The following is a 14298-nucleotide window of genomic DNA, read 5'->3' on the forward strand; positions in this document are numbered from 1 at the left end:
TCTGCCTTGGTGCACACGGCGACAAGAAGCAAAAACTACATTTCTACACTTCTCCATTTTTATAAGGATTGGGTGTCCGGTTATGCGCTACTTGAGTGTGTGGGTATGGTTGTGCATGGGCCCATGCGTGTGAGTGATTTGTATGATTGATTCTGATTACTTGCACTAATAATTCATTTATCTACTATATAGTTATTTATTTATTTATGTAATGTTTTTGTGTCTGGTCTGTATTTATGCTATTCTCATGTTTATTTAATTTTTTATATTTTTTGGCCATTCGGTCCGGTACATATTTTTAGCGTTATCACATCTTTTTATTTACACTGTGTTGTGTAAATCGACCACTATTTATTATCACTCTTTATGCTGGGCTTTTTTCCAGCTGCAAACTGCACTGGCACTTTATTAATTACTAATTATTAACTTTTTCATTTTGCCGATCGTCAGGCTCCGCCTCCTTTCGGCACTCATACTATATTGGGCCCGGCCACTACACGCAGGTGCGCATGCGCGAGCACACATGTCACCGGAACCGGAAGTGACATCATTAGATCATGTGACCTGCCCTGGCGTGTTCCGTTACGGGCGCCGCCATTATACCAGGCCCACACACCAGCAGCGCTGTACGGTTCATCAATCCACAGGTATTTAAACTTAGACACCATGTCATTTGGGCACCCCTGAGGAAGCCGCGTTCGGCGGCGATACGCGTGGGGCACTGTTCTGGACCCTCTTTGGACCTCCTACATTTGGGTAACTGCACATCTTCCAGTTTAGTCTTCAGCAGCTTGCACCTTGCCATTTTTCTTACTCGCTTTTTGAGACTTTTTTGTCCATTTATTTTATTGTGCTGTTCCATGCTGGCTTATACTGGAATACTTCAGTGATATATTTATTTTTTCCACAAGTGTTGGTCCTAGGGGGTCCTTTTGCAGGGGGTCAGTCACTATCGTATGACTGCACCTGCTACGTTTCATCACGGAAGCAGTTGTTCTGCTTCTGTTGTGTTTTAATTGTTTTTATTGTTTGTCCAAGTGATTTGTTTAGATGTATATTTGTAATAAAGGATTTATTTTCTTAGCTACTTGACACATGTGTTCCTTTTCTATTTTCAAAAGTTTTGATAATGACACAAATATTATATTTTAAAGTGATCTGTTGCCCCCGGTTTTTATGTGTGTTTGTCAGATGTTTTTATCACATACAGAAATACAAGTGCAATCATATTATGAGTAACAAAAGCTTTTATTGACAGTTAGAATGAGTTAATGCAGGAAGTCAATATTTGCAGTGTTGACCCTTCTTCTTCAGGACCTCTGAAATTCTCCCTGGCATGCTCTAGACTTCTAGACCAAATCCTGACTGATAGTCATCCATTCTTGCACAATGAATGCTTGCATTTTGGCACAATTTGTTGGTTTTTGTTTGTCAACCCATCTCTTGATGATTGACCACAAGTTCTCAATGGGATCAAGATCTGGGGAGTTTCCAGGCCATGGACCCAAAATCTTTATATTTTCTTCCCTGAGCCATTTAGTTATCACTTTTGCTTTATGGCAAGGTGCTCCATCATGCTGGAAAAGGCATTGTTGATCACCAAACTGCTCTTGGACGGTTTGGAGAAGTTGCTCTTGGAGGACATAGGACATTGTGGTACCATTCTTTATTTATGGTTGTGTTTTTAGGCAAGACTGTGAAAGAGGCGATTCCCTTGGCTGAGAAGGAACCCCACACATGAATGGTTGCAGGATGCTTTACAGTTTGCATAAGACAAGACTGATGGTATCGTTTTCCAGATGTTCCAAACAATCGGAAAGGGGATTCATCAGAGAAAATGACCTTACCCCAGTCCTCTCCCTGTACCTTTTGCAGAATATCAGTCTGTCCCTGATGTTTTTTCTGGAGAGAAGTGGCTTCTTTGCTGCCCTCCTTGACACCAGGCCTTGCTCCAAGAGTCTCCGCCTCACAGTGCAAGCAGATGCACTCACACCTGCCTGCTGCCATTCCTCAGCAAGCTCTGCACTGCTGGTAGCCCAATCCCGAAGCTGAAAGACTATTAAGAGTCCTTCTTGGACGCCCTGGAGCCTTTTTGGCAACAATGGAACCTCTCCTTGAATTCCTTGATGATGCGATAGATTGTTGAGTGAGGTTACTCTTCCCTGTTAGGCCAGTTTTGTGCAATGCAATGATGACTGCACATGTTTCTTTAGAGATAACCATGGTTAACAGAAGAGAAACAATGATGCCAAGCACCAGCCTCCTTTAAAGTGTCCAGTGGTGTGATTCTTACTTAATCATGATAGATTGATCTCCAGCCCTGTCCTCATCAACACCCACACCTGTGTTATTGGAGAAATCACTGAAACGATGTTAGCTGCTCCTTTTGACTTGCAATTAATTGCTGTTAAGCTGATCACTCTTTATAACATTCTGGAGTATATGCAAATTGCCCTTATTAAACCTGATGCAGTAGACTTTGTAAAAATTTACATTTGCATCATTCTCAAAACTTATGGTCATGACTTTACAGACATACAACATTCTCAGAAACCAAGACAACATAGCCTTAGAGGAATTAAGATTAGGGTGGAGTAATTGTTAATAGCAGCATAATTATTGGAGCAATTACCTAGAAAGATACAATTATCAAGATAATCCCAAAAGAAGCTGCAATAGCCTGTCATGTAGGCACAAGCAGAGCCGTTCCTTAGGAAAACAGTGTAAAAAAAATTACAAAAAGTAATACAGTAAAAGAGCAACAAAAACTGTGGAACTGAACTCGAAATTGAAAATGAATGTCCAGGGATTTTACAGAAGAAAACCATTTATATTTGCCACTATTTTTTTTTCACTCTTGACAAGCCTTTTACATTTAGCAAGATGAAACCCATGCCAAGTAAGGATCTCACCATACATTGTTAGCTCTTTTACATCATGTACTTTATTAAAAGCCATAGGGTAATTACAGCATTACCAAAGTCCTAAGACAACCCCAAACAAATAAAATCATACTTATGTACTGTATTTTCAATATTTGATGATTATCTTATGTATTATGTTCTATGACTACATACTGAACAGTCTGTTAAAATGTAGATCATGGGGGGCGTTGCTTGTTGTGGGGGGGGATAGGATGCACCTCCAGTAAGCTCCGGTCCATCCCTCAGGATTCATCATCTGTCCCTGTCACTCCATTCCTTTTCTTCCCTGGTCCAGTTATCCATGGTGGGGAGTAGAAGACAAGCTACTTTGGCAGCTGCCTACCTTCCTCCATGTATCACCTAGTGACTTATCTGCCACCCCTGGTCCTCTTTCCACTCTAACGCAAAAGCCACATTGCCTCTTACGATGTGTGATTCAGGTGCGTCACGCCTTAGAGGTCAGAAGCTTCCAGTCATCGGAGGAATGGTTCCCTCCCCCCATGAGAGGAAAAGGCTGTCTTTTTACTACTCAGCTAAGAAACTGTCTTCAGTATTTGGGGTCCACTCAGTTAATCACCCCAAATTTCACACTGCTAGAGCATTTATTTATAGCTACACAAGCCCCTTGACATCTAATATCTGTTGTCTATGGAGGGCTGCTGAGAGATAGGTCAAAGAAGGTCCAGTACCGCCTGGCTTGGGAACAGGAACTCGATAAGTCTTTTGTCCCTGAGGAGTGGGATAACTCATTTATCCTAACACATAAATTATCTATCTCTGCACAAATTTTAAGATTCTTTTCAGATGGTGCAGAACTCCCATAAAGCTGAGCAAGATATTTCCTAAGGTGTGCTGGATATGTAAGTCCACCCTAGGCTCTATGTTGAATATTTGGTGGGACTGTCCCAAATTAGGGATTTATGGAACACGTTTTTTGCACTATATAATAAATTATGTTAGGAGTCACTGCCCGCAACTTCGGAGATCATACATCTGTCTATGTGTCCTGGATCCATCTCCTCCATTAAAAGGGCTTCTTTAGACATTACTTTTCCACTATGCGACAAATCATCTTTAAACGCTTAAAGTCTTTAGTGTGCCCTACACAAGCCCAGTGGGTTGAAGCGCTGAATCACATTATTAGGATGGTGGAGATGAGAGCCAGGGAGAGCTTATTCAACTTGCAAATCTCTAGATACAGCAATTTGGTCTCCCTGGATCAATTTTAGGAGCTCTTCCGTTCTTACCCTGTGGGTTGATGGCTGACCTTCTCACGCTTACCCCTCAACATATACCACACTAACCTGTCAGACTCTACATCATGATCACCTGCCTCTTTCCATTCTTATTGTTTTTCTGTATTTGTGCCTGGACCCCCTGTCTCCCCTCCTTCTGGTTTCTTACCTGTTGTTTCTTGTCTTTGTCTATATTGTAAGTTGTACGTTATATGTTTATTTAGATTTAGAACAGTTGGTAATTAACGCCTTTTCAGATTGCGGTATTAAGTGCCATGTTTGAACTTATTTTGGTATATAGGGATATTGCCTGTATACCCAGAATGTGACTTATATCACTCCATGACCTGTGAAAAATGGAGGCCAAACTGATGCAAATCAACTGTGAATAAAGAAAATGTCAGTTTTTTATGGTTTAGATTTGGCATATTAATCAGGTAGCCTAAAAGTATACCACCAAGTGCAACAACATATCAGTATATTTCGGCTCTTGAGCCGAAACGTTGCTGTTATTACTCATTATGGAATAAAATAGAATCACGTTTCTGAGGCCCGATCCCAGGACGCCTGCACCCACCACAGTCAACCAGATAGTGCCGCTGGATCTTTCTACAAGTATATTTCAAACTATTACCAATATGCTGTGAACCCCATGTGAGTGACCTTAACTCTATCTTAACCAGTGAATGTAAATTACCTAACGAGAAATGGGCAGTCCCAACGAACAGGATAAAAGATTTAAATCTATTAAAAAAATCCCCTAACATCCATGGGGTAGTAGAGATGAGAACAAAAGTGTATATATAACATATTATCCAGCAGTGTTTAGAAATATTATTTATTTAAAAAAAAATAATAATTAGGGGCATTTGATATGGCTTACCAACCTGATCCTGGTGTAAACACAGACAATCTGGAGCCTCTGTCTTAGTTATTATGGCAGTGCGCCAAAAATATATAGTAATGTCTTGCACTAAATGACTGAAGTCTGTACGCCAAATTAATCTATTACAGTGTAGAAACTGGCAGCTGGTCGGAAACACCACAGTTATATCCTGAACACAGGTAATAAATACCCTCAATATGTATCAATATGTATCAAGTCTTATTATATAGGAAGCATCATGGTAGCTGCAGGGACCACACAGGCTAAATAACTTATATGACACAAATATTCCATACAAAGATGCAAATCTAATATACAAATAAAAGTAGGATATATCATCAATTGAAAACTGCTTAAACTCCTTGCAGACTTTGTGATGCCAAAACAAATTCAAACGTTAGTATGAAAATATCCATAATATAAATGTTCTTTGTTAGTGAAAGTAAATAAAGTCACAATCTCACTACAATAGATATATGGTGAGGCATATAATAAAATTATGGGATGTAGGCCATAAAGTTATCAGTTATCGTATCTCCTGCATGATAGCCAGACCTACAAATAGTCAGCAATGTACATAGTCATCTATAGTTACAGTGTGGGATATAAGTATTTGATCTCAGGACAATTGTGCAAGTTTTTCCGTCTACACACAACTATGAGAGACAAAATCTAAAAGAATCTAGTAAATCACATATGATTTTTAAATAATTGACATTTTATTTCATGAAATACAATTATACCATATATACTCGAGTATAAGCCTAGCTTTTCAGCACAAAAAAATGTGCTGAAAAACCCAAACTCGGCTTATACTTGAGTAAAGAAAATATAGGTTTTACCAGGTTTTTGTGCTAAAATTAGGGGCTCGGCTAATACTTGGGTCGGCTTATACTCGAGTATATACGATAAGTATTTGATATAAATAGAAAACCATATATTATATTGGGTACAGAAACAAATTGCAGAGGCCAGACATTTTCTGTATTTCTTTACGATAGGCTAGGCCATTCCAGGACATTAAAATTCTTAATACAGAGCCGCTCCTTAGTTGCTCTAGCAGTTAGTTTGGGTCATTGTCATAGTGACAGACCCAACCACGACCCATCTCCAAACCCAGTGAGCTTCTGACCACATGACCTCCTCCCATTCATCCTCTGGATAATCCAGATCTTCAGTGGGCAACTCCAAATGACCTGGACATGTGCTGGCATGAGCAAGGGGACCTTGCAAACCCTGAATTATTTTAACCCGTGATGGTGTAGTGCGTTACTAACAGTAATCTTAGAGACTGTGTTCCCACTTCATGTCAGGTCATTAACCAGGTCCTCCTGTGTAGTCCTGGACTAACTCATGACCTTTCTCACAATAATCCTTACCCCATGATATGAGATCTTACATGGAGCCCCAGACCGAGGAAGATTGACGGTTGACAGATTGAAGGACTGCTAGTCAATTGTCCTGTAGCGCATCCAAGCTTTGTACGGGTCTACAATTTTGTCCCTGGTGTCCTTAGACAGTACTTTGGTCTTGCCCATGGTGGAGAGGTTGGAGAATGAGTGATTGAGTGAGCGGACAGGTGTCTTTTATAGAGGAAACAAGTTCAAACAGGTACAATTGATACAACTTTTATATAGCGGAATAAATGATAAAAAGAAGCAGCACTCACCAAAAAACAATTTTAATAGAATCATTTTTTTGGTGAGAGACGCTTCTTTTTATCTTTTGTTCCGAAATTTAACCAAATGATGTGTGCCCACTGAGAGACACTGTTGTATTGCCACTACCGTAGTATCTGTGTCTTTAATATACTTTGCAACTGCCAATCACTAGCCCATTTTTGACTGTAACTAGTGGGATAAAATCATTACTGTAACCTAACGCCTCAAGTTGGAGTTATTTTCTATTTTACTTCCGTGTATGAATACAGCCATTGTCAAACACATTTTACATAACATAAATTTACCTCTTAAAATACAGAAAGTACAGGCAGAGATAGAAAACAATTCTGTCATATTCTGTGTTTTGTAACCAGTGATATGGAGATTATTAGGAGCTTATTTTTTCTAATTTGTCTTATTGTCTAACTACAGAATAGAACTTTCATTCAGTTATGCTAAATACAGGTGTGGGAGATTATTTAAGTCAAGTACTTAACAATTTACCAGCCACTATCTTGCATTGTTATTTGAAAAATGTGTCAAACACAATAGAGTCACATCCTCATGGAGGGCGAGGTTTGTCACTTCATTAATAAAGGTTGTAGTCAACACATACAAGACTAGAAGAATGAAAGAGAGAATGAAAAGAGAGAAAGAGGAGATGTGACCTTTATAGAGGAAAGGATAGCTGTAGACAATCTTTACCTTAGATGCAGCAGGTGCCTCCATAGGCAACTGAATCAATACAAACATAAAAAAATGGAGCTCATCTGACATGTTCAGGCACAACATGTTTAGTAGCCACGAGGTCATGCCGACAACTTTTATTAGCGTCATTTGTGATGACAAGTCTCAGCATCTAACAGCCAGAAAATTCTTACTTTAGTATTGAAAATGGCAATGTTGTACAATGCTCCAATTTATAAACTGTTACCAGGCTTACACAAGAGAACAAGCACCGACAACAGTTAATATGATAGTAAATGTTTGGTCTAGCAGCTGTACTTAAAATGAATAAATGACAAGCGCAACTTGTGTTAAGTAGCGTAACTAGCGCATGTCACTGGGTCGCTTCATGTACAGTCAGTGTTACTATTGTACTTTTTTTTTTTTTTTTTTTTTTTGCTGTGATGATACTTTTTTGGTAGGGGAAGAAGGACTCCTTTCATCATATGTATCATACCTTCTCTGCAGTGTCAATCCGTGAAACCCAGCCAGAACACAGTCTGGGTTTCAGGGATTGAGTTGAGTGCTGATGGCCTTAAGAATTGTATTATGGCAACACAATGCACTGTTATTGCAATTCCTTATTTTGACATATTGACATCATAATGATATCCCAGTACCCAGTCCATTAAAGCAACCACTGAATTGATCAATAAAAGTGTTGCATTTAGTGTAGGCACATGCTGTCTGTTAAAAAACAAAAAAACAACAACTGCACCTTGCTGTTTTTCAACATCATGTGAATAAGCACTTAGATAGTTACTAAAAGCAGAAGAAAAAGTGATGCAAATATATGGTCCAAACAATAGGTAATTAATGAAACAAGTTTATTTGTTAATAAAAAAAAGGGACACATACAGAATAAAATAACTAAAAAGTGCCACGATGAAGCACATAATCCCCCAATGGGGAGGGGACCAAAGTCCCTATCCCAGGGACCACCCACACCCCAACCTAAAAAACCCTCTAGTCACCCACAAAAAAAATCAAGAAGTGTAAACCAATCCTCACAGGGTGATCATTACAACTAACACCACGGATGCTTCTTCATTGTCCTGAACAACAGACCTGCCCAGGCAGAAGTGAGTACACTACTAAACAAGAAATGCATGAAAGACAATCAACAGTAGTACAATGGTGTGAAACCAGCCTAAACACTGTAACCTTGTAACCAGGGAATGTTTCTATTCACTATACTGTACATTATTTTAAATTTTGCATGTAAAATGTATCTTTAACTACACATAAAGTTGTTACATTCCACACGTTTATCATTCCTCATATTACTGTGATTAGTTGTAGCTAAAAATAATATAGACTCCCTATTTACTAGACCTCTCTGTAATTACTCCCCCTCATAGTAACACATAATTAAAAAGGTTACAGAAAACCACAGACCACTGCACAGAAATAGGCTCCCTCACCCAATATTATAACAGCATGAATCATGTTGTAAGATGTGAAGAAATGGATTGTAAGGAACTGAGAGCTACGGGAAAATACGATAAAAAAAAGAACAACTAATCTTATTCTTCAAGAAAATCTACCATCAAACTCAAGCATGATAAACCAGGGACACTTAGGTCTATCATCCACAAGCAAGTTAGAGCCATCCTGCTCACATTGTGTGCTTGCTGAAACATCCTGCCGGAACGCGTGACAGTTCAGTTGCGGTTGCTGAGGGTTCGGGCCAGACGCTCCAGCGAGATTGACAGTCTTGTACTGCTACAAATTTATCAGTGGCCGATGCTGGAGGATATTCTGTTCTCAAACTGTAAACAGCTGATTCCTGGTCAGTTTTTGTGTTCTATAAGTCATCAGTGTGTTATCAGTTTCAGATCCGGTCCGTGTGTCATCCGGACGTCATCTGTTTTGTGGATCCACAAATAAAAAAACTGAAGGCTGTCAAAAAATGTCACTAGATAAATAGCATCTGACAAATAACTCCCATCTCTGGTCAACTGAATGCACTTTAACCTGGAGTGGAGTACTGGCTCATGATAAAGCTACTGTAGTGTACAAGCGCAGGGCTTTCCTACCCAATACCGACCCCCTCCTGACCCTCAACGACCCCTCATGCCTACTTGATGTGGAGGTGGCATGAGGTGGAAATAAGTCAATCAGGAATTGCCACTTTATTAAGGTTTGTATGTTAGAGACAGACTATTCAGTCTTCTGCTGCACCCGATTTATCACTGTGTAGTCATGCTTCCCACCATCTGTTAGTTGGTCTAATTTTGTGCTCCAAATTTTGGCACACAAATTTTTTCCTACAATGCCATGCCACCTTTTCAATAGTTAGAAAAGTTTTTTTTTTAAAAAAAAAAGCCTTGCTAAATGTGGTGCAAGACATTTTTGTACAATTTATGGCTCCAAAGGTTCACAAGATATTCAGCAAAACGGTTCACAAATAAGTCAGGCTTATGTCCGACCAAATATATATTCAGGTTTCATATCTATTTAACCCTCATCGATAAATTATGAATAATTGGGGTTATTGTGCTGGGTGGTCAGTATCCCCTTGTGTATTGCAGCTTCCTCAAGCTTTCCTTGGCATCCTGACAAAGCTTATGTGTGTTGCTGTTATCTGCGCTCACCCAGAACACCACCAGATCTCAGGGGAAGTTTAATGTTTTGTTGTTGTATTATTTTTATCACATGGTCTTCAGTTCCCTGTCTTTATTTACCTTACTGGATGCCACTGAGCATCTACATTGCTATTTATATTCAGTACTTAAAGGGGTATTTCAATTTCAGCAAATTAATGTTATTGCTTTCATGATGAAAAGTTATACAATTTTCGGACATACTTTCTGTATCAATTCCTTAATTGAAACAAAGTATATTGGAAAAATGTATACATTTGTATGCATTGTAAACATTTGTAAACAAAATGTATAATGTAAACATTAATTTGCACAGGGTAGGGCCTAACTTTTCTTCGTGGGAAAACTGCATACAGGAAGTACATGTCTGAACATTATATCTGCAGGAAGATATGCACTTTCACAAATGATAAAAGAGACAGGTTAATGGTAGATGGAACAGAAATATCAAAAATGAAATTACGTCTGAGAGCGCTAAGCAAGAAATGACATTTTTACAGTTAATAATTCTGAACCTTTGTGGTTAGAAAATTCATTTCAACACAGGAATTTCACCTTTTTTCCCCAATTTTCATCTTATAGTACATGGGTGGGGAAGCTACGGCAGGCTGTCTCCCAGGCACAGATTTTTCCAGACGAGTATAGCACTTTTTTTTCCCCCAGAGGCTCTTATATTGACATTTCTGTAAAGGGAGGGGGGCCAGTTGTGGACACTTCATTTATGAGGGGCGGTTTCTGCTGTTGCCATTTGATTAAAGGAGGCCTCTACTGCAGCCATTTCATTCAAGGGGGGCATTTGCTGTGGCCATTTATGTAAAGGGAGGCATTTGCTGTGGCCATTCCATTTAAGGGGAGGGCTCTGCAGTGGCCATTCCATTAAAGGGGGCATTCCATTAAAGGGGGGGCTCTGCCATGGACATTACTGTAAAGGGGGGCTTTGCAGTTGACATTTCTGTAATGAGAGGACAGTACGGGAAGCGGTGGTGTTAGGCAGAAGAGATGTGGCGATCGTTCTCCATGAATCTGGCGCCCTCTGCACTGCTCAGACAAAGTGCACCTTTAACATGGGGCGTGCAACACAATTCTGCATATTAAATCTGGCGCACAGTCCGACTGAGCACAGCAGGAACACTTTGATCCTTTTGTGTCGCATGAATAATAGTGCGGCCGCGACACAAAAGGGACATGTGCACTCAAAAGAACATGCAAAGTAAAACTGGTGCTTAGTAAATGTGCCCTAATGGGCATTCGATCCCTAAAAGTTTGCCATCACTCTTATAGTATAAAGCTGAAAAGCTTCTGAGGTAAGCACATTTAAAACATCCAGTAGGGGTTTTTTTTATTCAGGTTTTTTTTTTTTTTTTTTAAAAGCATGTATGATTGTATACAAAACTGAAATCAGGAAGCAGAACTTGAGAAGTAGTTCTGCCGAGGGCTTTATCAGCAATCATGTAACACATGAAAGTACGTGTCATCACGGATATACAGTAGCTGTAAGTTCGCTTGGTGTCAATGCCTCACAGTCGAGACTCTGAATTACAAACCCCACAACATGACATAAAAGCTGTTCTACAGGTTTGTCTTTTCTTCTCTTTCAACAATATAACTAAGATGTGAGGGTGCAAGCTGACAAACTTAATTTTGCAATATTCTTTCATACATGATGCTATACGTGGCCAGGAAGTGGTTGTGTAATGAAGCACTGTCATGCACTATGGTAAAGCATGTATAAGATATCAGCGTATAATCAAATACTATTCAGCATAGTCTGGTGTCATAGCTAGATCTCACATCAGTATATTGTTACAGTGCATTTTGTTTAGATTCTTCCCCCATGGTTACTCCCTCAAACAGCCTCACAAGAACAAGAGCCAGCTCTTCTCTAACAACAGTTGCCAATTAAAAAAAAAAAATTCAACTTTAGCAGGGATTTGGAATTAGATTCCCCCCTTTGCCAAGCTTTGTTTGCATTCAGCTGGATCTGGTATCCACAATGGGCTCACTGCTATGCACCTCATTACATGGATCAGTTGTTTGAAAGCTTTGCTTGTTTCTCAAAAGCTACCTTTCAACCTTTTACAGGAGCCGAATTGTCAGACATTCTGCTAGAAAATCCAGATACTTAAAGAAATGCTGATGTGCCTAGGCCCTACATCTCTGGTAGCACTCTGCATTTTAGAATTGTATATTCCTGGTGGCACAGGCTTCCTGCGGTCTGGAGCACACACAAGATCAGGCATTTCCGAGATTACAGAACAATCTACCTTAAGCTTAGCAAACATCAACTAAGTCTTAATCACCCCTGGCCAATCCGCCAAGCCCAAGTGTGGTGTCTGACAAGTTTCAATGACGTTTCTAAGCTGCTAATTTAGTTGGCCATCCCTCAGCCCCACAGCTCAGATGCCCTACTCTGAAATTTACTCTTATGCTGGAGGATTTGACAAACATACTAGGACCAGGAGTGGACATGGGTATAACAGATTGAACGCTTCTGTTCACACCAAAATCCCCTCCACCCTCAAAGAAAGAATGGGACTTTAACATCCACCATGACAGCAGCTCCGTGGCGAGGCAAGTTGCAACTCAAAGAGGACCTGTTACTTATAAAAAAGGCACTAAAGTAAGCAGCTCCTAGTGCTACAACAGATGTACCAGTGTTACACTGCTAGCGTTATCGGAAACCTCTGATAGTAGGGATCTGCACTCAAGCTACCCCACTCTCCTCACACAGACTGCTAAAGAGAATTCCTGAGGGTGGGGAGACCAGCAAGTTGATTATTCTTCACACAGACAGCATCACTCTTAACAGTCACCTTCCGGAGGGAGTGGTTAATGATAAAACAGAGCTGAGTAACACAAAGCCACTTTCTCTGACTCAGTGTCAGCATCTGTGAGAAAGTAGGCAAGCTTGACTGAATACTGCAGCTCAATTCCATAACCTGAATTCTTTTTCACAAGACTGCTGGCTCTAGTTCCATGGATACAGGCATCATGGACAATGTATAAAGACATCTACCGTAAATGGTACTGGGCGTTGTCTTGTTGGGTATTTCACTAGTGACAGGTTCACTTTAACTTCCCCTTGATGACATGTGTTGGGTAAATGTAAAAAGTACCATATGTTAGAGACCACTGCTGACCAGAAATTTCAGGCTAAAGTATGTGAAGGTGTATAATTAATTGGATAATGGTAATTATTTTTTTTGGTTTACCGAAACATATTCACAAAAAAAAAAAAAAAAAAATATTCGACAAAGTCCAGACTTCAAGCTTTCATATGAGTGTATCCACATTAAAACGGCATGAAGGGTTTAGGAGTTTCCACTTTAACATGTGCCATCCTATTTTTAAAGGCACAAAAAGGGCAATTTCTTCATTAGAAGAATTAAAATAAACAGGTAGGTTTACAAAAGTTAAAATTTACTGACACTGCATCTCACCACAGAAAGCAAGTATATCGTAACTGTTAATTGAGGCAATTTGGTGGCAGAGTTATCAGTCTGTGGATCTACCAGGCCTCAGTCTAAGATTTTATTTATACCAACCACCACCCCTCTCCAGGTAAGGTATTAAAACAATCCTCATGAATCGCAAAACCTTGGGGTCTCATTGGTGCATTAGATGTACAAGTCTTGCTAGAAGGGTGTCACAAGCATGTCTTATGTCCCCCAAGTGACCATCCACTCTCCTCTGGAGCTCTCTAAAAGGTCTTGCCCACAAAATCTAGGCCACAGTCACATGTGGCCTTATAAATGACCCCCATAGAAATACGGTTTATAAAGTCCCTGATGACAAAGGTTTTATTAATCATGATCATGGAGAAATGGATGTATGGGCAAGCTACACAATCCCTCCCCCCGATAATGAAAACAAGCAGGTTTACAATCTAACCTTGTCCCTTTTGGTTTAAGGGGCACAAAGTGACTGTTGATTGCCCCCCTCCTGAATGAAACAGGTGGGCGGGGGCGCACCATTTCTCTAATATCCTGATTCATGAGGGGGATGGGCCAATGATTATGTAAAATTGTTTTCACATTCTCTACGCCATAATCAAAGGTTGTAACAAGTCTACATAAGTTTTCTTCCCCTCTCCTATCCTTGTTGATGCTCTAACAATTCATGCTGTTCAAACACAGATTTCTATTAAAACATCGCTTTAAGCACCCCATCTGGAAAGCCATTTTGTGTGAATCGTTTGCGCTAATCATTCACTTGAGATTTTAACTCTGACCGTAGTACAGTTCCACCTAATTCCTAAAT

The sequence above is a fragment of the Engystomops pustulosus genome, chromosome 1 (assembly GCF_040894005.1).
Source record: "Engystomops pustulosus chromosome 1, aEngPut4.maternal, whole genome shotgun sequence".
In the NCBI taxonomy this organism is placed as follows: Eukaryota; Metazoa; Chordata; class Amphibia; order Anura; family Leptodactylidae; genus Engystomops; species Engystomops pustulosus.